Source organism: Zootoca vivipara, chromosome 7, assembly GCF_963506605.1.
Source record: "Zootoca vivipara chromosome 7, rZooViv1.1, whole genome shotgun sequence".
Lineage (NCBI taxonomy): Eukaryota > Metazoa > Chordata > Lepidosauria > Squamata > Lacertidae > Zootoca > Zootoca vivipara.
In genome coordinates this window covers 24,811,846-24,835,048 of record NC_083282.1, presented here as the reverse complement: position 1 = coordinate 24,835,048, position 23,203 = coordinate 24,811,846, and the positions used below count along the sequence as shown (strand labels likewise).

Sequence of the window (23,203 nt, the reverse complement as noted above, 5' to 3'; positions counted from 1 at the left end):
AGCCTCGGCATTTACCTTGTCCTTTGCCGTTCTTGCAAATTAAAGGTGGGGAGGAAATTCAAATAGCCCGACCTTACTTTATGACTGCAATCAGCTTTATTTGCAAGATTAGAGCAGTTATAACAAAAATAAATGCTGCATGTTAAACAGCAGCCTTATACTCCAGATCACTGAACCCGATAGAAATGGAACGCAATTCCCCATCCCACTTTGTTTCAGAAAGTCAAACGTCCCAATTGGATTTGGAACCTTCCACCCCCTGGTTTAAATAGGCAGGTGTAAAGGAAGTGTTCTTTGGCATGCTTATTGGAAGGGGAAATGAGGAGCTGGTGTGAGTGGCCCCACAAGAGTAAGAAATGATGCAGATGCCTCCGAATGATGCATTACTGTATATCTAATGGGCCAAAGGAATCCAGAGCAGATGATGCTGGCTTGTGAGAAATGCTCAGAGCCTTTGCCACTTCACTAGGATATGATGCATCTTGTTACCAGATCTGATGCTTCCAGCTCATGCTGGCATTGTGCAGGGCAATTGGAATGCATCCAGCAGTTTAGCAAGTCCGCTGAAGCTGGGAAGGCTAATATACTGAGATTAAATTCCTTTGTGAAAGTCCTTTGTTCTCTCTCTCTCTCTCTCTCTCTCTCCTCCTCCTCCTCCTCCTGCCAATAGTGACTTGCCTCAGGGACATCCATAAATATAGCACAGAGAATAGAATCTGCAGCAGAGAGCAAAAAGGGGTAACTAATTTTGCAGCCGATATGAAAGAAATAATAATGATTGACTGGCAGGCAGGCAGGCAGGCAGGCAGGAAGGAAGGAAGGAAGGTGGGTTCATTTCTCCCTGGTTCAGTAACCTCTGCTGCAAGAGAACAGGAGGCAGGGCAGAGCTATGGAAGTGGGAATGCAAGGTGGTTAAGGGCAGAAAGCCTTTTGCCCTTTCATTAGGAGTTGCTCCATTACTGCATGGTTCCTTCCACCAGTCATTTATGCCATGGGAAACAATATGTTGTTCCACATTGCGAAAATAGGCACGTCAAAAGCTTGGTTCCAGTAGCCTGCCCACAATGTAGCTGGTTAATAGTGAATAAGTAGTCTCACGCCAAGCTGAAGTCTCAGGCCAAGCTATGCAAGTTCTTTACTCTTTCCCATCTTTTTGGGAGATAAAACACTGCTTAGTGTTATACCAACTAGAAAAGAGAAAGTTGAGAATTTCAGTATGAATTTCTGGCAGGATAAGATGTGCCTCTTGGATCTAATTTGACTTTTGGCAAGGCATGTAAGGTTTAGAAATATACTTATTTGCTAGGAGTTACTAGCATGTGATTGACAATCTGCGTTCAATGTGTCTGATGAGGATTTTCTTGGAAAGATTGAGGGTTTTTTAAAAAATGTCCTAAATTGATTGGGGTCTAATTTAGTGTGCTATTTGACTTGTATTCCCCACCCCCCGTCGCCCAAATAGTATTTGTAATACTTGGCTTTTGAGGGGTAGTTCAAGTGCTGTTTATGTAGTATAAATTATATCTATTTGAAGGTTTACTTGGAAATTATTTTGGAATACTTATTAAGTATTTTGGAATATGACAACTCAAGAGCATATACTTCCTTACATTGTTTAAAACTGGTTTTTTAAAATAATGTCGGCACTGAAAATTAAAGCACAATTTTTTGCATGCCCCAAACAGCTGTGTATTTATGTTTATGCATGCATCTTTCTAGGAATAGTCATGAGGGGAAATAATGACACTTCCAGGCTGCCCATTTGGCTGGCATTTGACAGAAAAAAACAAAGCAGCAGATGGAATGCTTCTTGCTCCACATCACTGGTGACTATAATTAATGTTGAGGTGCGGCTGGTGGATGTCTAACTATTCTGTAGTGCCATTTGTCCACCTTTGAGTGTGAGATTGTTTTTAGGATCTTTTTAAGGCTGTTTGTAAAGGCCTGCAAAAAAAAAAGATGAGAAGTTTGTGGGCAGCAGAAAGTCGGTGAAAAATGGCTGATGCAACACTTCTGTGGTGTTTGTACAGTGCCCCCCCCCTCATTGCAACACACGTGTAACCTAGAATACATACATTGGGTGAGATCAAATGTCGTCTTTGCTTGGGAAGTGGGGGAGCCAGCGTTGTTCTACAAGCTGAATTTTCTGCACAAGTTGAACTAGTGTTGCAGGAGAAAACAGCATCCGATAGGTTAACATGGTACAATACTTTCACAGCCAAAGCCGTCCATTGAATTTGGCTGTCACAAGCGGAATGGCTGTCGCTCTAGCAGCACTGCCAAAATAGAATCTTATTTGTTGACGTGTGGAGAAATTGTGCGTATAATTTTTATGGATGGAGTGCTCATACTGTGGGAGCTCTGTTCCCATAGTTATGAAACTTAAAACGGTTATGAAAGCAGATTTTTTTGTTTGCTTCTTTGTCTTTACTTCCCCAAACGGTCAAAAAGAGAAGGAAAGAGGACTTCTGGAGCGAGCAAAGAACAACAGCAAGCATGATTTCAAAAATACCAATAAGGGTGAAATTGTGTGCTGGAAATATAAGGCACAAACAGTCCTGGCTCCAGGATTTGGGGGCTCTTGAGCATGGCGCCGTCAATGAAGCCACTTCACCTGGAAAAATCGGAACCTGCAAACACAATTCTCTACGACTTTGTGAAGTTGAAATGATAGTCTTGTTAGGGCAGTGGATCCTGTGAAATGCCCCAACTTCCACCTTCTGAAGTTGGTTGTATGCATATTATGGTTTCTGAAACCCACTCTGAAAATTGTAGCGTAACCATTGTTGTAGTGTAACCATGGTATATTGTGGCTTTGTTCAATCTGATGGCTTCAGATGTTTTCGACTTCAACTCTCACCATCTCTTGCTGTTGGCCATGCCGACTGCAGAAGATAGGACTTGTCAACCAAAACATCTGGCTGGCATTAGGTTGGGGAAGGCTAGCCTGCAGGGACATTGCTACCATTTTTAAAAACTTCATATTTAATCATCTAATTATGACTACATAGCCATCATCTACATTGGTAGCAGTGAGCCACTTCATATCCTACTTGGTTCCCCCTCCCTTCCTTTAGCAGGGTGAATGGTTGGACTATCTGTAATTTAGCTAGATTAAAACACGACAAGGAACACCTGCTTGGATCCTTTTTCACCAAGATTCCCTGAGTTCCCAGAATTGTCTCTTTAGGAGCAACTTCAGGTAGTCGTTACCATAACAATTATGTGACTTGCTGTAATTTCAAGAACTGATCCCTGAATTTGCTTCTTTTCCTCTTCACTTATCTAGTCTTGTGCCTGTTAGATTCTGAGCCCTCCCACTTCCTTCCCAAAGCTGGGAAAATGCTAACTAGGCTTTGGGAAGGAGGCAGGAGGACTCTGGGACCCTGTCAGAGCCTTCACGCCTCCTTCCCAAAGCCCAGCATCTTGCTTACCCAGCTTTGGGCAGGCAGCCTGGGGTGGGGTGGGGGGAGAGCATCAAATGTTGCCGAGGGTCACCAAAAAAGGCCTTGAGGGCCACATGTAGCCCTCAGGCCACACATTGAACCACCCTGATATAGACTGTCTTATTTCTTTACATTATTGTTCATGTACAGTGCTTGGAAAGTTTAGGTGTTTAATGGATAATTAATAATAAAATTGCTTTTCACAAGGGCTTCCTTGGTAATGCTGCAACTCGTAAGATGTGTGGGCCACCCGGACAGGGCATTCTCTGTGGTAGCCCCTAAATTGTGAATCTCCCTCCCAGCAGAAATGCTTCTGGCTTCTTCATTATATAAGTTCCATACTATGCTGAAGACTCACTGCTTGACTCAGGCCTTGGACAGGTGGGATTTGTGTGTGTGTGGGGGGGGGGATGCGTCTCTTTTGTTTTGGTCAATCTTCACTGTGCTGCTTTTCCTTGGAATTGCCTTACTTGCTTTTATAATTGCATGCACAACTGACTTACGTCTTTTATTTCCTTTTAATTGCTTGATTGTAACGCTGCAACAGCGTCCCGGTACCTCATAGCGAAAGGGGGGTGGGGGCGGGTGAGACATCTTAAAAACAATCAAACCTGCAAACTCGATATCCTTATTGAATTGCACAGGTTTCCGCCTTTAAAGACGTCCTGAGAATTTGTTTTTTTTTATAAAAAAAAATTGGCGCAGGCTTCATAAAACAACACCAACCCTGAATTGAAGACTTTCGTCATCTCTGGTGAAGTGGTTTGCTTTAAAAGTCACTGTTGCCCTGAAGAGTCTAGAAGTTCTCCTCCCACCCACTTCCCCCCCTCCTTTCTTTGTGACTCCCCCCCCCCTTCTCCTTGATTGCATCTGCTGTTTGGTCATTTTCCCTTCTCACTCTGTGGTGGGTTGCGAGAGGAATTTCTTGCCGTTTCAGAATCCTTAGTCATTGCTCACCCTGGCAGCTGCAAAACAACCCTCTTCCTTGTTACTACGTTACTAGCTTCTTCTTGTTGTTAACGTGCTTTACCAACCCCAGGAGAATTGTCTAGCCCTAATCCCCGAAGATTAGACGGGGTCTTGAGGATTTAGGCTGTGCCTGGACTGATGAACAGCCTGGTTTTATTTTGCACAGGTTTTTATTGCAGAGTTTACTTATGCCGCCCATTGTGTTTGTGTGTGTTTTCTTCCCTTGTTCGGGTAATAGTGTCTCCCCCCCCCCAAACTATGCACTAATGTTTACCAGGATCTGTAGGAGGCAGAGGAGATTTGATCATTTGCTGCTCCCTGATCAGAAGATCATTTTGACCCGTGAAGCCCTAACTGCATATTCACTTGACTATCTGATCCGTACACAGTTTTAATAATGAATGGCATTTAGCTTATTAATATTGGATATTGGTATGCGTGCTGTGTTTTATCCCATCCAGGAGCCTCGCGAATCAACACTTTAAAAGACACTGACAACTTGGCAGTATAGATAGACCACGCAGCAACCAACAGAGGCAGCCCATTTGCAAAACAAGCAAACGAACCTTATTGCTCTCCCATATTCACGATCACAAAGCATCTGTGCTATGCTGTATGCAAGTTGGTGCTCATGGAATGGGCATAAATATGGCTGCAGTAGCCACAATTCCATTATTCGGCATTTGCATCCTGACATTTTCATTCCTTGGGAACTGGAGGGTTCTGTCTCCGTCCGAGCTATTTCCAGATGTTCAGAGCACAATTTGTGCAGGGCAGATGAACATCACGGTAGTGCCAAATCGACACTGACAGGCAAGCTGTGCACAGAGATGTAAAGTTTTTACCTGCACATAGCTTCAGGTGCTCAATATGAAATTACCTTCCTGAAAAGTGTTGGAATCAAGCCTTTGCAGAAGTTTTAAGTGTGTGCTTCAGTGTGGCACCTGATTGCAGGATACCTCATTCTCTCATGTTGTTTGGGTGTGCGGGGTGTTAGGGGAGAGGTAGTACCTCTGGTGGGGGACACATCATGTTCCTTCCAGGGTGGTTTGTCCACCTTTGGTCCCCACCTTACACTCAGGTCTCGCCTGTGGCTTGTAGAAGCTGTCAGCACGCAACAGCAGCTGCATCCTGGGAACGGCTTCCATTGGCCAGCTACACCAGGTGAGGGTAGCCAATGGGTCTGAAATGCTTGGTAAGTTAGGGACTTCCTCTGCATGCGAAAACAGCCTCTGGCAGATTGAGCAGACAAGACCAATAGCGAGTCCAGCGGTCAAGAAGGTTGTTTCTGCAAGTGCTGTAGGGGGAAGTGAGGGGCAAATGGGGCTTGTCATCCTGGGAAGGTAGCCCATCTAGGACAGGCGTCCTCAACCTCGGCCCTCCAGATGTTTTTGGACTACAACTCCCATGATCCCTAGCTAGTAGGGCCAGTGGTCAGGGATGATGGGAATTGTAGTCTCAAAACATCTGGAGGGGCGAAGTTTGGGGATGCCTGGCGTAAACCGTACACAAATCCAGAGTGGAGTCTGGTTGGATGGCGCCATGTACGCCTCCTTCCAGCAACTCCCGTAGCCAAGAAGTTATTTATTAAGTGTTTGGGACAAGTACATACATAATCTATCCAGTTAAATTTCACATAGCTGCATTGATGCATGGACTTTGCTTTCGTTAGAGTAGTATGTTAGATTCCTTTGAGTTGTGGGAAACGTCCACAATGTCATCTGTCCAAATTATAAAATGGATATGTGAACTCAAGAGAATGTCTACCCGGTAGGGAACCTCCATGGTCTGAATTTTTTACAGCTGAGATTATATATTTGAGAACTACGGTAGTTGATCAAGTCAAAATAACGAATATGTGGTGAAGAGATTGGCATTCATTCCAAAGTTCAGTAGAAGTGGTCTGAACATTTATTTGCTGCATTCTGAGGCGTTCTTTTTCCAGGGCAGGAAAAAAAAAACATGTTCAGGCTGCTCCCATCCATCTTGGAATGTCTGCCTTGTCTTGTCTTCACTTCACTCTTAAAAAGTTTTGAAAATATGCTGGGTGGGTGAGCTCATAAATTTTGGGTTTTATTATTATTATTTTAGAGTTCAGGGAAATGGAGGAAGTCAAGAATTATATGATTGACTGAAGACCTATCTGAAATGGATATGGGATCTATTTGGTAGTACAGTAATAACTCCTGATATATATATATTCATTGTTGGGTCCACTGCAGGAGGAGGAAGAAACTGCTGACTCCAGAACCCTGCTGCTGCTCCCACCCACCCCATGGCTGCTACTTACAGTGCAAAATGCCTGTTGACTGCATTCATTCAGCCTCATTTAGCCCCAACTTCTGCACAGTGTGTCCAGGTGTTTGGAGGAATTAGGGCGCATTAATCTCATATGTTTACTGTGGAATAGTGTTCTGTGGATAAACAGGGCCGCTTAAGTTGTATCTTAGCCGCTTCTCTTATGATGACACCACCAAAATGCTCAAGCAGGCAAGTTACATAAGTACCTAGAAGCAGATGAGCTTTCCTTGTACTGTATTGCAAATAGCTGCTGTGGGGTGCAGGTTCCTGTGGTGGCGGCAAAGGGTTAAAGCTCCCCTTCACTTATCATGCTGGATGTTGGTTTTGGAAAGAAAGCCAGCCATGCAAGGCCAAACTGTTTGACACTTCTCGTTTGGCCCTTAGCTACCTTACATTTATTTCCTCCTCACGCCAGCCCTGTAGCGCAAATAGCACCCTTTGGGGTGGGTGTGAGTGGTTCTGATTAGCACCAAGGGTTAAATGCTCATTTGCCCAGCACCATTGCTTGGTTCATGTTGGCAACCTCCTGCACTTGCATTTCAGTAATAAGCCATATAACCTTGGAATAGCTCAGTCGGTAGAGCACGAGACTCTTAATCTCAGGGCCATGGGTTCGAGGCCCATGTTGAGTGAAATATTCCTGAATTGCAGGGCGTTGGAATCGATGACTCTTGTGGCCCCTTCCAACACATAGAATGATATTCTGTGAAATGTTGGGAAATGCAATCTCTGATCTCCATGCCGTGTGTTGTTTGGCCCTCCCAGAAGATGCATTGATTACAGAGCTTTATTTTTTGGTTGGGAGCGTCTGCTATAACTGAACTTTGTTGGAGAACGTCGTCAGCAGTGTTGAGCTTTTAACTGTGAAGAATCTTCTCGTGTTTTTGGCACAGATTTGCCTCGCAAGTTAAGTTGGCAGTCCGGTGCTGCAAGTCAGGCTCATTTCCACATCACTAATTTTAACTGACGTGGCCTCTCTCTCCCTGTCATGCCAAAAGTTGCTTTCATACAAAGGAATCAAAGGTCCTTTTGAAGTGCGGCACCCCTGTGTTCTTTGCGGCGGCATTTTCCAGGTCTTGCAAACTGTCAAAGGGGACGGGCAGCCAAACAGCTGGGGAAGTCTGCCAGAGAGGACCTTCATCTTGCAACGGTGCAAAAGCTCTAGGGGTCTGAAAAGTTCTTTGAGGAAGTAGGTTATATCTCTTGGAAGTTCCTGGAGAAGAGTAGGCAAGTTATTTTGCCATTCATCTTTCAAGGAACAGAAAAACCAGTACAAAATAAGCGCCGTTGCAACAAGTCTCGCTTTGACAGGATTCAGGAAAACTGCCTTCCGTTTTAGTATATTAATGAGACTAAGCCTTAGCTTATGCATTGCCGCCTGCAACTCCCTATTTCTTTACCTGACTCCTTTTTCACAGATGAGAAGAAAGTTTTGTGGGGAAAGAAGCTTAAGCCTTGGTGGCTGCAAGGAAGATATATAAATTAAAACAGATGTTGACAGTATATTTTTTGAAGTGAATATTTGATGCGTTGACTCATTTATGCCATGCAGCCCTATTCGTGACTTAAGATCTAGGAAGTACAGGTGAGCTATCTATTTAGGACTGCGAAGATCATATCAAAATACCCTGAGCTAGAAGGCTACCAATAGTTTGGTATATCTGATGAATGGCGGTAATTTTTTAAAATCTCCACACCCATTTTTCTGCCTGGACACTGAGGTCCAGCGCCGAGGGCCTTCTGGCAGTTCCCTCGCTGCGAGAAGCCAAGTTACAGGGAACCAGGCAGAGGGCCTTCTCGGTAGTGGCACCCGCCCTGTGGAACGCCCTCCCATCAGATGTCAAGGAAAGAACAACTATCTGACTTTTAGAAGACATCTGAAGGCAGCCCTGTTTAGGGAAACTTTTAATGTTTAATAGATTAATTATTGTATTTTAATATTCTGTTGGAAGCCGCCCAGATTGGCTGGGGAAACCCAGCCAGATGGGCGGGGTATTATTATTATTATTATTAATAATAATAATAATAATAATAATAATAATAATATCATCACAGTTCTGGATTTATTTGTGTCCTTATTCCATAAAACCGGTGCAACTTCTCTTGTTGCACAGTGGTTTTTGAATTTATAACAATGACGGCCAGAAACTTTATTTCTGAAAACTGCATTTGTTGGTGTTCCAACAAGCGCTATTGAAAAGTATCTTGGGAGCCTCACGATACCTCTGAAGGCAATGGAGTGAATAGAAGGCTTCAGAATATTCCCTGGTAGATGCTAATCCAGCAACCTCCAGCTACGTTACTTACTCTACTGTAGTTTAAGACATTGGCCGGTTTGGCATGTTATATTAAACCATAGCTAATGTTCAACAGCGGTTTAATGTTAAAGAGCAGTGTGATGGTTCTGCTCAAAAGTCCCATCTTTGCTCCTCTCTCAGCTTCTGGCTGTGCCAGGAGCAGCAAACAGCAGGCTTGTTGTGCTGTCCGAACCTGGGCTCATGGTTTGTTCCTCTCCAAAACAAACCATGGAGCGACCAACGTTTGTTCTTGGCTTACTGCTCATAGATTGTTGGGGAGGGGGGAAGAAACCATGAGCTGGGTTGGCACAACACACCAGGCCGAGGCTTGTGGTGGCTGTTCCCAGCAGGAGCAGGAGAGGAGCGGAGCCGGGAGTTTTGAGCAGCTTGCACCAGCATGCTGCTTGTTCATGTGAACACCATGGTTAACTGTAGCTTAATGCAGGGTGGAGAACCTTTCGCTCCCATCAATCCCAGCCAGCATGGCCCATGGCCAGGGATGATGGGAGTTGTAGTTCAGCAACATCTGGAGAGCCAGATGTTTTGATGTGACATTTGAACAGGCATCCCCAAACTCGGCCCTCCAAATGTTTTGGGACTACAATTCCCATCATCCCTGACCACTGGTCCTGTTAGCTAGGGATGATGGGAGTTGTAGTCCCAAAACATCTGGAGGGCTGAGTTTGGGGATGCCTGCATTTGAACATGGCAAAGTGCAAGGATTTATGTTTGTGCAGTGTGCCCTCTCTGTCCCTCCCTCCCTCCCTCTCTCTGTGCATGTCCTCTTCAGATCTGCTCCAGAAAGTTGGGGGAACCCCCATAACAGATTTAAGGAGACGGAGGAAGTCCTGTGGCACAAACATAAATCCTCGCACTGACAGGACAGTAACTTAGTGCTCTGTTGGATATAATCTATTTATTTGGGGAGTATATCGTTGTTAGTATCTGTCTGTCTCGAGTGTGTCTGCAGGGATAAGGCCAAACAGCTGGATTAGCAGAACTGAAGTGACCTCCCCGGGGCACAAGCCTGGGCAGTGTGTATGGAAGTCCTTGGCTGCCCAAACGGCAAGCCTCCCCCCCCCACACCCCCAGCCTCAGCCTTGCTAATATGGTTCAAAAGAAAGCAGAGCAATACGTTTGGCACCAGCTTGTCAACAGGAGTTGCCGGAAGGAGGCGTACAAGGCGCCACTGTAGTTTTAGGGACTTCACTCCAGATTTGTGTAGGGTTTACTCCTTAGCCTTTTCTTCTCCCAAAGGTATCTTACAAGGCAGTACAGGTTTAGGATCAGCCTCATCTGCAAAACTTCCTTACATCAATAGTATGATTTAAAAGGTCCACCAGAGGTTGTATTTTCTGCGTCAACTAAGGAAATTTAAATTGCCCCAGAAAGTGTTGATCCAATTTTACAGAAGCATCATTGAAACTGTTCTCTGTAATTCTATTACTGCTTGGTATGGTACAGCCTCCAAGACAGACAAGAAAAGGCTCCAACGAGCTGTAAGAATTGCAGAAAGGGTAATTGGTGCCAGCTTGTCTACAATAGAGACAATCTATGCTACCAGAGTTAAGAAGAGAGCAGAGAGAATTGCAGCAGAGCCTTTACATCCCTGCCATCATCTGCTAGATTTACTCCCGTCGCTACAGGTCTTCATATACAAAATTGGCCAGGCACAGGAACAGTTTTTTCCCTTGTGCCATTAAATTGTTAAATTTGTAGATGTGCAGCTGAAGGGGAGGTCAATTATGGGTGGGTTTCTTTGCTTATTTGTATTGTGAGTGGAACAGTGTGTGTATGTTTACATTGCAATGTAGCCGAAACAAATTCCAAGTATGTTGGAAAATGTACTTGGCCAATAAAAAATTATTATTATTATTATTATGAATAAACATGCATAACATTGTGCTTTAATGTTATCTTATGTGACTTCTATATAGTGAGATCACGCAGGATCTCGAAGCATGAAAAATTAAGTGTGAAATGTTGGGGCATTCCACTTGTCTCATCACTGGGTTTGTAGATCAGCCTGTAACATTGGTCTTTATCTGCCATTTACCTACTCTATCTTTTATTGATATCTATAAAATTCTGTGTGTACATTAAGAAGTTTCTGGTGTCCTTTTACATTTGCTTTTGTTCTTTTGGTTCAGCAATGTTAACCTGGATTTTGCTACGGTGATTAGAAAAAAAGAAGTTGCATTTGAGAGAACGCGATTTGTATAAGCATCGCTTACAAGGTTGACCATGGCCATAATTTCTGAAAACACTCTTTTGCTCATGGTTAGCACCTGAGCGTATCCAATTTCACAAGAGCAAATCTATTGAGGTTGTTTTCATTTGACTGTCTGTCTATTCTTGGAATGTCTGAAATGTCCCAACATCTGCCGACAGTAAATTGTGCATGCATGGTTTTCAACATTGACCTCAGATCACAAACAAGAAGTACAGTGTAAGAATCTATTATAATATTGAACAAATACCGGTAAATTGTTCTAAAAACAAGAGAGCAGAAAAGAAAACATCCCTTAACACTATCTGTTAACATGCGGTTTTGGGGTGGGGTTTTTTTTGCTACAGATTTTACATTGGCTCCTTTTAATCAGGTTGCTTGAATGAACATTTGCGTCGTGTTAATTTGGAGGTTAGTGATTCCCGCCCCATCCCCAGCTAAAAGCTCATTATGTGGAACCATTGTTTTTTGTTGTATACCTGGTTAGGGTAGGGATTTTTCTGGCCTGGTAAGTAATGTTCTAGGCAAAATTATGCAGTCTCTTCTTACTGAAAAACATGTTTTCATGCCTGTTTAGTATTAAAACACCCGTGTGCTGAGTCACATTTTCTGCATGCATTCCCAATTGGCTTCATAAACATTCACAGGGGATCGAGATTTCATGCTTAATCCAGCAAATATTTAAGCTGCGAAAATGGAACTCTTCATATGTCCCACCACATTTGTATTGCACAAACTGGTAAGCACATTGTTACCTACTTTATGTGGAGATCCCTTACTTTTGGTCAGTGATCTGAGGAACCACCTCTCTCTCTCTCTCTCATCTCTAGCTCTATCATCACTAGTTCAGTTGGTAGAACATGAATCTCTTAATCCCAGGGTTATGGGTTTGAGCCCCACATTGGGCAAAAGATTCCTGCATTGCAGGGGGTTGGACTAGATGAGCGTTGTGCTCCCTTCCAGCTCTACAATTCTTTTATTATTCTGTGAACTTGTGCCCTGTTTGCCTAATGCGTTGTTGCCATTATTGCTTTTCTTCCAAAATACTGAATGCATAATTCATCCAAAATTAATACCTCTCCAATTAATTCCAAAGGGAAAATTTAAGAACACATTTAATTCTTTGGAGAGGTTAAAAGTGTTTCACCTTGGCTGGATTATGCCCTGTGATTTAGCGCTTTCCCCGTATCATTTGACAAATGATCCTATGCCCATGATTGGCAAAACCAGATTCCCTTCTTGGTTGTGGATAATTCAGGCAGAATTGAAGAAGAAAACCATGAAACAACTAAAAGGAAGGAGGCATGAAATCACTACTAATCGTTCCCTTGAATTCATGCTGACTTGTTTTTAAATCACAGAAGAGAAATAGTGTAGCATGCCTAGAACTAATTCTGGCTGCTTGTTTTAGCAACAGACCATTACTTTAAGTCAGCGCTGCAGCGGGGTGCAGCTGGTTCTCAGTTGGTTAGACCATTGTGCTGACAATGCTAAGGTTGCAGGTCCGATCTTCATATGGGACAGCTGCATAGCCTTGCATTGCAGGGGGCTGGAACTTAGTTGATCCTCAGGGGCCCATTCCAACTCTAAAATTCTACAATTTTGTGATAAAAATGCTGTAGCTGCCGTCACGGCATGTCTGCCATTGACAGCAAAAGCAGAGGTGACAGTACTCTGTATCAGTGACACACACACAAAAGAACTGGTTAAAATGATGCAGGTCTGACAATGGGGACTGTCCCCCAGATTTAAATTGATTGTTGTTGTGTGTGTGGTTTTTTTATTATAAAAAAATGAAATTTCTGATTCTGGGTGTGTAAAAGCTGTGAAGAACGAGAAAGCAAGAAATAGCTCAGTTGCAGCGTTCGAAGCTCCCGTTGTTCTAGGCGTGTTTTGTGACAGAGAATTTCATTAATGCAAGCCGTTTCTGAGCTCTGGGTGCAGTACAGTGGTACCTCGGTTTAAGAACAGCCCTGTTTACGAACTACAATATTCAGTTCACGAACTCTGCAAAACCGGAAGTAGTGTCCCAGTTTGCAAACTTTACCTCGGTCTAAGAACAGAATCCGAACGGTGGAAGGGCACTGGTGGCGAGAGGCCTCATTAGGGGAAGCGCGCCTTGGTTTAAGAAAGGCTTCGGTTTAAGAACGGACTTCCGGAACGGATAAAATTAGTAAACTTAGATACCACTGTACTGCGCCTAAGATTTCAGAATTAAAATTGCTACTGCTGGAAGGAAAGGAAGACCCTTTTCTGCCTCCCCACTTCCAGCCACTCTCCAAAGATTGGAGAAAGGACCCTCATAAGAATATTAGGGGTCGGGGGCGGCCAGGGGAAGTATGGCTTTGGTTTTTTTTTTTGCAGTCTTCAGATGAGGACTAGACCATGTAAAAAATGAATATAAGATTTTAGCTGCAGTTCGTTCATTTCCAGCTTTGTATTCTTCTTATAAAAAAAGCACACCTAGACATTCCATCATTGTGCCCCTAACCTCTGTTTAAGGTGCCGTTTAGCTCCTAACTTTCATATCTCAGTTTCGAACACTGCTCAGTCGGTAAGAGCAGGAGACTCTTAATCTCAGGGTTGTGGGTCTGGTCTGCGGGAGTAGCAGGCCCGCCTAAGGACATCAGGACCAGGGGCAAGATGGTGGTGTGGAAGCAGGAACGGGGTCCGAATGGTGCAGGGCTGAGGGTCCAGCAGCAGGCAGTCGCAGGGTCAAGGAACCGAAGGTTGGGGAGCAGGGCGTCACAGAGGCGAGGGCCTGAGGGTCAAGGAGCAAGGCGGAGGCGAAGGTCTGGGAGTCGAGGAGAAGGGCGCTGGCAAGGCGAAGGTCCAAGGAGCAAGGCGAAGGATCAAGGAACAGGAGGCCAGACATAGCAAGGTAGAGAACGCGTTGCTGTGGCAAAGAGCTGAAGGGAAATGCTGAGCTTTTATCCCTCCCAGCTCTTGCCACCAGGTGCAGTGAGTTGTCAAGTGGCCTCACCTGAGTGGCCACTCCTTGCTTCTTCAGCACAAGCTGAGGCAGGCCCTAGTCCTGCAAAGCACCACAGGCCCCAGAGCCCGACTCCTGCCCATATTCCTGACAGTGGGTCTGAGCCCCACGTGGGAAAAAAGATTCCTGCATTGGACTTAGATTACCCTTGCCATCCCTTCCAGCTCTATGATTCTGTGTGCTAGCATCTGCTGTCTATACTGCGGGTGAGATCAGATAAGGTAGATCTGTGAAAAGGGAATGGGTCCAAAGATGATTTTCAAGCGAAAGGCAATCATAATACCGTGGCAGAGGAAAGGGAACGCAGGGTGGCTGAAAAAGAGCAGCCTGCCATGTAATTATGCACACACTTACTTTGCAACATTTATTGCATTGGGATGTTGTGACAGCCCTTTGCGTGGACGGCTTCTAAATGAAATTCTTAGAGGATAAGTCTAGTGGCAGCTACTCGCCATGAGAACTAAACGGAGCCTCCTTTTTTCCAGAGGCAGTGTGCCTCGTCTGAATGCCATTTGCTGGAGGCAAATACCACAGGATGGCTGCTCCCTCAAACGACTCTGACCTTTCTTCCACGCTGGCTCTTAAATGGGACTGCTGCTTCCTTCAAATCCCTCCTCCAATTTTAACCTTTCGTATAAAGCCTTTGGCACAGCTCCCCAGTTCCCAAGCCGCGCTGCATTTTTATGCCTGTGAACAAGCCCATATAACTGAAACAATTGCACAGTCCTTTCCCATTTTACCGTTCCCTCCTTTTCCCTCGGTTTCTCCTGTGTTGGGTTTTAGATTGCAAACTGCCCTATTCCGCTTCTTAAATTGATGGTGGCATATTAATCTTTTGTCGTGCTCTCTCTGCTTGCGGACTTCCCAGCTGGTGTGTCTGGTCTCTACGGGGTCTTTTGTCCAATCCAGCAATGCAGTTATGTGTGGTTCTGTGGACGATATTGGACCTGTCCCATTGTAACCTATATTTCTGATATGGTGTGTGCTACTCCCATTTTTCAGTTTAGAAGATGCATACAGTGGTAAACATGGTTCTCAAACTTAGTCCGTTCCAGAAGTCCATTCCAAAACCAAAGCGTTCCAAAACCAAGGCACATTTTCCTATAGAAAGTAATGCAAAAGGGATTAGTCCGTTCCAGACTTTTAAAAACAACCCCTAAAACAGCAATTTAACATGAAGTTTTACTATCTAACGAGACCATTAATCCATAAAATGAAAGCAATAATCAATGTACTGTACTTTAAAATAAATAAGACAGTATTGTAGATGATAAAAATTAAAATTAATTTTTTTTCTTTCATGCACTGATGAGTCATTGTTTGGATGGGGGGCTTTTATCCATTTCTGCAGTCACACAATCAATCAATCAATCAATCAATCAGTAGCTGAACTGGGTTCCACACAGTCACAAAAACAAATTAACCAATAAAGTCTCAAAAACAAAAGTGGCACACTTAATCCGTTCCGGAAGTCCGTTTGACTTTTGAAATGTTTGAAAAGCAAGGTGCAGCTTCTGATTGGTGCAGGTGCCCCGGAAACAATAGCCGACAGCTGCATTGGACGTTCAGCTTCCGAAAAACGTTTGAAAACTGGAACACTTAACTTCTGGGTTTTAAGACGTTTGACAACCAAAGCGTTTGAATACCAAGGTGTTTGAGAACCAAGGTACCACTGTATAGCTAAATATTGGTGTACGGCGATGGCACTGCTGACCCCCTGATCTAGCCATTTTGTGTTTTCTTCTGAGTCAGGTGATTTACCCACGTCAAAAGCAACCACCACCCTCCCTCAAAAATACCGAGCTGTTTTAATTCTGTAGATAGTGAAATAGGGACCCAGGTGGCGCTGTGGGTTAAATCACAGAGTCTAGGGCTTGCTGATCAGAAGGTCGGCGGTTCGAATCCCTGCAACGGGGTGAGCTCCCGTTGCTCGGTCCCAGCTCCTGCCCACCTAGCAGTTCAAAAGCACATCAAAGTGCAAGTAGATAAATAGGTACCACTCTGGCAGGAAGGTAGACAGCGTTTCCGTGTGCTGCTCTGGTTCGCCAGAAGCGGCTTAGTCATGCTGGCCACATGACCCAGAAGCTGTCTGTGGACAAATGCCGGCTCCCTCGGCCTATAGAGCGAGATGAGCGCCGCAACCCCAGAGTTGGACACGACTGGACCTGATGGTCAGGGGCCCCTTTACCTTTAGATAGTGAAATACATTTGGGGCAAGCTTTCTATGGCCTGAGGCACACACAGTGTGGCTACCACATAGAGCCTGTCTTTAATTGCTACCCACGGTCTCCATGCAGCGGACTAGTCAGGTTCAGCAACCCACTAGACACATCAGATTCTTTTATTTTCCAAAATTTATTTCACATCATGCCATTGTCCCATCTTCTCCACTGCCCCCACCCCAAAATAAATTGGTGGTATGCAGAAGCCCACAAGATCTACACAGTAGGCTATGGCTTGCAAACTGCTCCCTCCCTCCTCACCCGCAAAACCCACAAACAATTGAGATGCCTTTAAAAAGCAAACTCTTTTTAAACGGCAGTGTTGTTTATGTAATGCATCAGCCTTCCGCCCCACAACACAAGTTTTTTTGTTTCAAAACCAGTTGAGTGTGGAACGAGATTTACTATTGATTGTTTATCTAGTGGGATGTCCTTAAATAAACAGTTCTGAATAGCGAAAAACTCGATTTCTACTTTGCATTTTAAGTTCTTGGCACACAAGAAGCACAAGGAAGGAAACTCCCTTTTAGTAGTTGCTCAGATTACACCTGGAGATATATAGGAATCAGATTTCCTTAATATACCGTTTGAACCCCCCCCCCGCGCCCTTTCTGGGAAGTACTTGAATCAGCAGTTTGTGCAAAGCCAGCCGCTTTAGGATTAATAATAACCACTGCGGAGAGCAGAAGAGAATTTCTCTGACCCAAAGTACTTCGCTCAGAAAAAGTATTGTATATAAGCAAATACCTGGGAACAATTGGTTTAGTCTTCCTTCGAGTGTGTGTGATTGCAACCAATGATTTCAGTTGGTAGGAATTCTATAACTCTACGAGGTTGACCTCTTAACGCCCCTCTCTGGCTTCTCTAAACGGTGACCTTTGGCCATTTCCAGGAGGCCTTGTAGAAAAATGGACTTGGACTTCAGCACCACTGAGGGGTTTGTAAGACATGCCTTTTAGCAGAGCAAGAGCTCGTGATACATTCATCTTCTTCCCACAATGCACACGCTTTTACAATCGTTGCATCAGATGAGATTTGTGTCTCCTCCATGTCCCTTTCTCTTCTGATGTGAGGTGAGTGGAAGTTTGGACAGGGCCTTCTTTGCAATGGGACCCCAGTAGTTGAATGCCTTCCCCAGGGTGGCTCGCCTGGTGACAACTCTCTGTTTTTTGCTTTTAATTTGCCAAAGCATTTTAGTGCAAGTTCTCGGATCGGCGGGGTTTTATGCTGGGGTTCTTCTGTCGGTTTTGGGTTATGCTGCTGTTTTTAAATAATGTTTGTGCTTTTAAATTGTGCAGTGCTCTGAGAGCCTCAGCGCAAACAGCCCTTTAGAAATATTTGTAAAAACAAGCTTGTGAATACTCCATCACTGCCATGAAGTATCTTTGATTTATGTATCATCAACATCCAGAAATCCAGAAGTGCAAGCTGGATTTCGAAAGGGCAGAGGAACCAGAGACCAAATAGCAAACATGCGCTGGATTATGGAGAAAGCTAGAGAGTTCCAGAAAAACGTCTACTTCTGCTTCATCAACTATGCAAAAGCCTTTGACTGTGTCGACCACAGCAAACTATGGCAAGTTCTTAAAGAAATGGGAGTGCCTGATCACCTCATCTGTCTCCTGAGAAATCTCCATGTGGGACAAGAAGCTACAATTAGAACTGGATATGGAACAACTGATTGGTTCAAAATTGGGAAAGGAGTACGACAAGGTTGTATATTGTCTCCCTGCTTATTTAACTTATATGCAGAATTCATCATGCGAAAGGCTGGACTAGATGTATCCCAAGCCGGAATTAAGATTGCCGGAAGAAATATCAACAACCTCAGATATGCAGATGACACAACCTTGATGGCAGAAAGCGAGGAGGAATTAAAGAACCTTTTAATGAGGGTGAAAGAGGAGAGCGCAAAATATGGTCTGAAGCTCAACATCAAAAAAACCAAGATCATGGCCATTGGTCCCATCACCTCCTGGCAAATAGAAGGGGAAGAAATGGAGGCAGTGAGAGATTTTACTTTCTTGGGCTCCTTGATCACTGCAGATGGTGACAGCAGTCACGAAATTAAAAGACGCCTGCTTCTTGGGAGAAAAGCAATGACAAACCTAGACAGCATCTTAAAAAGCAGAGACATCACCTTGCCGACAAAGGTCCGTATAGTTAAAGCTATGGTTTTCCCAGTAGTGATGTATGGAAGTGAGAGCTGGACCATAAAGAAGGCTGATCGCCGAAGAATTGATGCTTTTGAATTGTGGTGCTGGAGGAGACTCTTGAGAGTCCCATGGACTGCAAGAAGATCAAACCTATCCATTCTTAAGGAAATCAGCCCTGAGTGCTCCCTGGAAGGACAGATCGTGAAGCTGAGGCTCCAATACTTTGGCCACCTCATGAGAAGAGAGGAATCTTTGGGAAAGACCCTGATGTTGGGAAAGATGGAGGGCACTAGGAGAAGGGGACGACAGAGGACAAGATGGTTGGACAGTGTTCTCGAAGCTACGAACATGAGTTTGACCAAACTGCGGGAGGCAGTGCAAGACAGGAGTGCCTGGTGTGCTATGGTCCATGGGGTCACGAAGAGTCGGACACGACTAAACGACTAAACAACAACAACAACAATCATCAACATCGGTATTGTTTTGTGTGTAAATGCGTCCTGACCCAATTCTACTGGAATTTGCCCAAAATGGACCCCTGTAAAGTGCCACACACAGTGCTCCCCCCCCCTAAAAAAAGTTTAGGGGCACTCTCATTTGGACTCAATAAAATCACCATTTTTAAGTTCAAATCGGGGGAAATAAATACAATAAATGGACAAAAGTACAAAGATTCACAAAATGTTTAGGGGTATGCATACCCCCAGGGGAAAAAGCACTGGTCACATGTTCATACATTATATGGTACGTGGCTGAAACAAATAAACAAAAAAGGGAAATTATTGCAAATTATTGCAAAGTTTTGCTCACCAGTCTTCCTAACTTTTGGTTTAAATCTGTTATGTCTGTCTTAGTTTCCTCTGTTTCTTTCTTGCTCCCCTGCGTCTATTTTGGATTGTAAGCTCCTTTGCGTAGGAATCCATCAAACCCATTCTCTGTCCTGCATCATGTACATAGATGACGCTATATGAATAAACAATAGGGCCACAACTTTTCTACTCATGTTCTCTGATCCTATTCGTATGTTTCCTTCGCTGCCTCTCTATCTATATCTGTTCATCAGGCACTAATCATATTAAACCGCCACTATCTTGGGCTGTTTGTGTCTCCCTGCCTTCTCTCTTGTGTGGAAATCTCCCTGTCTCTCCCTCTGATATTCACCTTGCTGCCTCTTTTATTTTTCCTTGCTTTAAGAAATGATTGAAAATGCATATTCTCTCTGTTGCATTTCCTTCTTGATGTTCTATTTTTTAAAAAAACAAACCCTCCCTACTCCTAAAATAGATTAACTCTTCTCTCTTTTCTTTTCATTCTCCCTAGTACAGTTCTCCTTTTTTCTTTCTTAACTTCCTTCTTCTTTTAGAGTAGACTGTCAATCATATGGACTGGGATTTTTTATTTAAAAAGAAGTTATGTTTGTACAGCATTAGTGCACATTGGATATTTTTTATAAATCCTTATGATAACAACAAAATGTGCTCTAACATGCTGTATTTTTCCGTCTATAAGACACCCCCATGTATAAGACACCCCTATTTTGGGGGACTTGGGTTTAAGAAAATGGGGGGGGGAGATACTATCCATGTATAAGATGAGCCCAGATTTTGAACATTATTTTAGAGTAAAAAAAATAGTCTTATACAGGCATAGGCAACCTCCAGATGTTTTGGAACTACAACTCCCATGACCCCTAGCTAACAGGGCCAGTGGTCAGGGATCATGGGAGTTGTAGTTCCGAAACATCTGGAGAGCCAAGTTTGCCTATGCCTGGTCTTATACATGGAAAAGTATTGTGCTTAAAAAAGAAAGTCTGGTCGTGTTTTTTTTGGTGGGGAGGGGGACTTCCAGTATAAGGCGTCTTGCTCAGATCATAAGGTATAATATTGATGTTGGCATCATCTTCTGCCTGGGTCTCTTCTGCATCTTCTCTGCCCTTGGAATGAAGACCAGACGAGATTTCAGCTCCACCCCACCCACCCCTGGGCATTTTAAATGTGCATTTAGCTAACGTAATGCAAGATGACGAGAAAAACGTTGCAGCAACATGCTGAAAACGGAGGAATCTCACCCAGGAATTGAAGGTGAATTCCACAAGATTCCTTTTACAACCTAAAGAACATGGAAGAACTTTCCGAACTTTCTGTGGAATCCAGTTGACCCCGAAACAAACACAGAACGCTGATGCTGCAAGTAGGCTGAGAGGGATTACAATATTCACTAACACTGTCAGCGCGACAAATGTGGACCCGGAGCCATTACATAAGAACCAGTCTACTTACATCCTTGTTGGCTAAACAGATATGAATCCTGACAACTTCAGCCTCACGCCCCCCAAAAGGAAAACAAAGGATGCGACTGCGATGACGAGCAGCACCCAAGTCTCTCTGATACAAGTACTGTATTGAGAAAGATTGCCCGTTCCTTCTGGGCAACCTGGGCATATGACTTTAACCAGGAATTTCCTCCAAAGAACTTTGCGAATCTTAACTACTTCTGTCTTCAAGTAAGGGATGACATGATGGAATGCAGAAAATTTAGCATTTAGGGAGAAAGCTGGGCTCGAGCCTTTCACCCTGACATTGTAGCCCTGTTGAGATGCTCATCTGAGCATATCTCTCTCTCTCTCTCTCTCTCTCTCTCTCTCTCTCTCTCTCTCTCTCTCTGTGTGTGTGTGTGTGTGTGTGTGTGTGTGTGTGTGTGAAGTTTCTGTCTACTCAGTCCCTAGACTCTCCCTGCGCAACATGAGAAGATTGAGCCTGATGTAGAATCATAGAATCATGGAGTTGGAAGAGACCACAAGGGCCATCCAGTCCAACCCCCTGCCAAGCAGGAAACAACATCAAAGAATTCTTGACATATGGCTGTCAAGCCTCTGCTTAAAGACCTCCAAAGAAGGAGACTCCACCACACTCCTTGGCAGCAAATTCCACTGCCGAACAGCTCTTACTGTCAGGAAGTTCCTCCTAATGTTTAGGTGGAATCTTCTTTCTTGTAGTTTTAATCCATTGCTCCGTGTCCGCTTCTCTGTACATGGGGGGCAGGCTTGTGTGTGTGCTCTTGGCCCCATGCCCACTTTTAAACTGCTGCTGCTGTTGTTTAGTCGTGTCCGACTCTTCGTGACCCCATGGACCATAGCACGCCAGGCACTGCATTTTAAACTGCATTTTGGGGCAAATGCCTGAACATGGCACTAGTGTCCTGTGTACGGAATTTTAATATGGAGGTGAATTCACATAGGCTAGCACCCCCAACCTTCTCACAGTGTGAAATGTTCTAGCACAGACACAGGTTTAGGCCCAAGTGTACAACAGATAGCAGTTTTAAAGCCCACCATAGGATAGAAGTTGTCAGATTTTGCTTTGAAGGGTGGAAGGTGATGAAAAAAGGTTGGGGGGAGGTGGCGGCGGCAAGGAGTCTTGTAGAATGCAGTTGGAGAGACACCAAATGGAGAGAATCCTATATGTTGCAGAAAAGGCGCTGTCACAAATGCTCAGTTATCTTCTGACACACCGCTGCTTGCTTTCTGTTCCATTGATGGAAGAAACGTGACAAATCCACATTCTTTAAGGCGCTTGGAAAGTCATGCACTTCGTCAATGATTGTAAACTGTGTGACTGTAGATGAATGTTTTCTTCCAAATCCATGGAACTCTGCCAGCCCCCTCCCTTCTCCCTCTCAGTCTTTCCCTTGTGTTGTGTTCAGATGAATGAGATTGACATTGTGTTAGGTGGTGAAACAGTTGTCAGTCAAAAGATCTGAAACAAGACGAAAGAAATGTCATGGAATTTATTTTTTTAAAAAAACCCCTAAGTTCATGATTTTTTGCTGCAATTCGCCAACTGTCTTTCTCAAGTTGTTAGAATGCCTTTCAAACAATAATTGGATTTTTTTAGACATAGCTGACAGCAGGCAAGACGACAGCTTTTCCACCCTTCTTGGGACCAAGGTGGTCTGTGCTGCAGATACGGAAGTTATTCATTCAGGGACATAAACAGAAAAGTCACTTGAGAGCAGTCACAAAGATGTACTGAAGGTATGGTTTTCTTATTGGATCACATTGGTCCTTCAAAAAACATTGTGGTAAAAAAACAATAACATCAAGACAGTTGAGATTGCTTAAAACTGGGAGAAAAACTCTAGATGTACAAATGTATAGCTAAAAGTTGGGCTGCAGTCTAGAAACACATTCCAGGCCATCTCCGTGACAGCTCTTGCAAACTAACTGGATATCTTACTGTGAAAACATTTTAGTGGGTCTTGCCTCATTTTCCAGGAATGTAAATGTGAAGTCATTTGCCAGCTATGAAAGGGCTCAGAAAGTCCTCATTTCATTGGATACGACAGAAAAGGTAGAAAAGGAGGCAGCAGCAAAACTGTTATCGTTGATGAATGAACTTAGGCCTGATGCATTCTTAGATATGTCCAGGGGCGTAGCCAGGATGAAAATCAGGGGGGGGCAAGGGGCGGGGAGCAAGGGGCGGGGCCAAGGGGCGGGGCCACATCGGAGCAGCCCGAAATCGGGCTGCTCCGACTCCCTCCTCCCCCTCCACGATCGGAAGGGACGAGGGGGAGCCAGGATCAGCCCGAAAT

At 44.2% G+C, this 23,203-nt stretch overlaps 1 protein-coding gene across 3 annotated transcripts in view; it reads left to right on the top strand.

Moving 5' to 3' along the window:
• The window catches only part of LRRC8D (leucine rich repeat containing 8 VRAC subunit D), a 184,668-nt gene that overhangs the window by 106,482 nt on the left and 54,983 nt on the right, over positions 1–23,203 (top strand). The gene's annotated exons all lie outside the window — the stretch shown is intronic.